We start from the raw sequence: 2,806 nt of genomic DNA on the forward strand, positions 1-2,806 counted from the left end.
AATAAATCATCAGTCAAACTCGCTTCTGCCTGAAGAAGGGCGTTTTCTCAGGTTTTCTTCTAGGGTGTTAAGAGTAGGGCCCTGGCAGCATGGGCGAGGTAATGTATACCTTGAGGTCTACGCCTTTGAGAAAGGAGTTGCCTTTGCAAATGTCCTCTGAAGAAGAGGAGATTGGACCTTTGTAATTGACTCTGAGTTATTCACTATCTGATGATTTGTAATTTATTTTTTTTAATTTTCTAATATTTTATTAGGCAATTTTTCAAACATACAGTACAGCTGAAAGAATTATACAGTGATTACCCATACATATACCACAAACATTTTATAATTTTTTTTTTCTTCTTCACATGTAGGGAATTTATTCATAGAGTAGGGAGGCCACAAATTTTGTGCCCCTCATCACAATGACCCCTGATTCCTGTTGGGTGTGTTATAAACGAAGATTTGTCAGGTAAAGAGGATTCCTGGACAGAAATTAGTAGACTGGAGGTTGGTCGTAGTAACAGAGGCACAGCCAATATGGAGGGTAGCAAGGATTATTTTTTAATACATTGGCAGCACGTAGACTTGCATGACAGATTTAATATTTTAGCAGGGGATTCTACCCATTTCTGATCTTAGCTCTCTCTTTCTTTACCAACTACATCAATCATCCTGTCTGCCTTAGAAAGGGGTAACCCCTATTCCTTTTTTGGTCATTTTTTTCACATGCATCACAGTCTACCACCTAAATGATCCTCACATATGAACTTAACGTCTCCTCAACCTTCCCCACTCTTAAAACTGTGTATTTTGTCATTGCCTTAAAGCTCAAATATGCCTAAAATAAAACTATCTTTTCCCTTAAAACAAGCACCTTTTCTGTACCATTAACCATAAAATTAAATCTGTAAACCCTTTGGTGGCAGGAAATGATATCTCTTTGATTATCAATATCTGGTAGAATGTACTACCTACTGGTAAAGTGAGTATCTGGTGGTTTTTGGTTGTTTTTGTTTCTGTTTTTGAGACAGTCTCCCTTAATTGCTCTGGGTTGGGAGCCATGGCACCATCATAGCTCAGAGCAACCTCAAACTCTTGTGCTCAAGAGATCCTCTGGGGCAGCCCCTGTGGCTCAAAGGAGTAGGGTACCAGCCCCATATCTGGAGGTGGTGGGTTCAAACCCGGCCCCAGCCAAAAACTGCAAAAAAAAAAAAAAAAAAAAAGAGAGAGAGAGAGAGAGAGAAATCCTCTTGTCTCAGGCTCCTGAGTAGCTGGGACTATAGGTATCTGCCATAATGTCCAGCTAGCTTTTAAATTTTTTAGTACAGATGGGATCTCGCTTTGCTCATGCTGGTCTTGAACTTCCAAGCCAGGAGATCCATTGTCCTGGCCTCCTAGAGTGCTAGGATTATAGACATGAGCCACAGCACCCGGCCTAGATTATTTGTGATAAATAACATCATATTTTAGGGGAGAGTATTTCTAGTGGTAGACTTATGAGTTTCTGAAATTCGTTTTTTTACAGTTTTCTAACTATGTAGTCAAGATTATATTAACCAGGTTTCATACATCTAATGGGTGGAAATTCAGATAGGTTTATGCTTTAGTGAATCATTTCACTCTGAAACAATTGGAATCTAGTGTAGCACTCCCCCTGCCCCCATATTATTTCTCTTCTTTTTATTCTTCCAAACTTACATACTGGGGAACAAGTTAGGAATATTTATACTATATAGTGGAATATTACTTGTTTCAGGTGAAAATTCCCCAGAAATATGAACAACAACAACAAAAAATCAGATGTCTAACCGATAAAACTACACTTTTAGATACCCTAATAAGAAAATTTTGACCTTATTAATTTTATTTTTCTTTCAGAACCTGTTAGACACAGAATATGATATAAATGGGTTGGCTCAAGTTATATCTTCACAGACTAAGGATAGAAAGTCAGGTAAACTGAGTCTAAAAACATCTGTTTTTGAGACAAGCAAGTTTTAGGATAAACTGAGTAACTACCTTTCACGTGGTCATTTGCGTCTATCATATGAGAACCTCAAAAAATAATGAAGATAATTTAGCAAACAAAAAATGTCTATATGTTACATGAATGCATGTAATTTAAATATATGATATGTATACATATTTGAATAAGTTTTCAAATTTCTTTATAGTCATATGTAAGAAAATATACTTTGAAAAACGTTTGCATTATATTTATTAAAAGTAATATTATTTATACTTCTTTAGAAAGAAATTAAAAACATTACAAAGGCCAGGCATGGTGCCTCATGCCTGTAATCCCAGCCCTCTGGGAGAACAAAGAGGGAGGATCTCTTGAGTTCAAGAGTTCAAGACCAGGCTGAGCAAGTGGGAGACATTCTCTCTACTAAAACAAAAATAGAAAAACTAGCAGGGCATTGTAGTGGGTGCCTGTAATCCCAGCTACTTGGGAGGCTGAGGGAAGAGGAGCTCTTGAGCCCAGGAGTTTGAGGTTGCTGTGAGCTATGACCCCCAGCACCTGCACAGGGCAACAGAGTAAGAATGCCTCAAAAATAAACAAACAAATAAATAAAAACATTACACATAACATCTCATTTCCACTACAATATTATAAGTGTTCTATGAAAAATATCTCCATTCTATTAGTTGTTGAAGATGATGGAGAACTCAATTCTTCCTCAGTATATGCATTATAGTTTTGTATAGTTGAAATTATTAAATTTATTCTTGAGTGTACTCTGCCTTTATTTGTCTGCCTGTACTAAACAAATTCTGTTCTATGTTCTGTGCTCCAGTGGAATAAGTGATGACCCACACG

The 2,806-nt window shown here is 37.0% G+C and overlaps 1 pseudogene; it reads right to left on the reverse strand.

Moving 5' to 3' along the window:
* Nucleotides 1-348: 348 nt before the first annotated feature.
* On the reverse strand, nucleotides 349-470 carry LOC128593410 (uncharacterized; annotated as a pseudogene).
* Nucleotides 471-2,806: the final 2,336 nt, after the last annotated feature.

This window comes from Nycticebus coucang, chromosome 1 (genome assembly GCF_027406575.1).
Source record: "Nycticebus coucang isolate mNycCou1 chromosome 1, mNycCou1.pri, whole genome shotgun sequence".
Taxonomy (NCBI): Eukaryota; Metazoa; Chordata; class Mammalia; order Primates; family Lorisidae; genus Nycticebus; species Nycticebus coucang.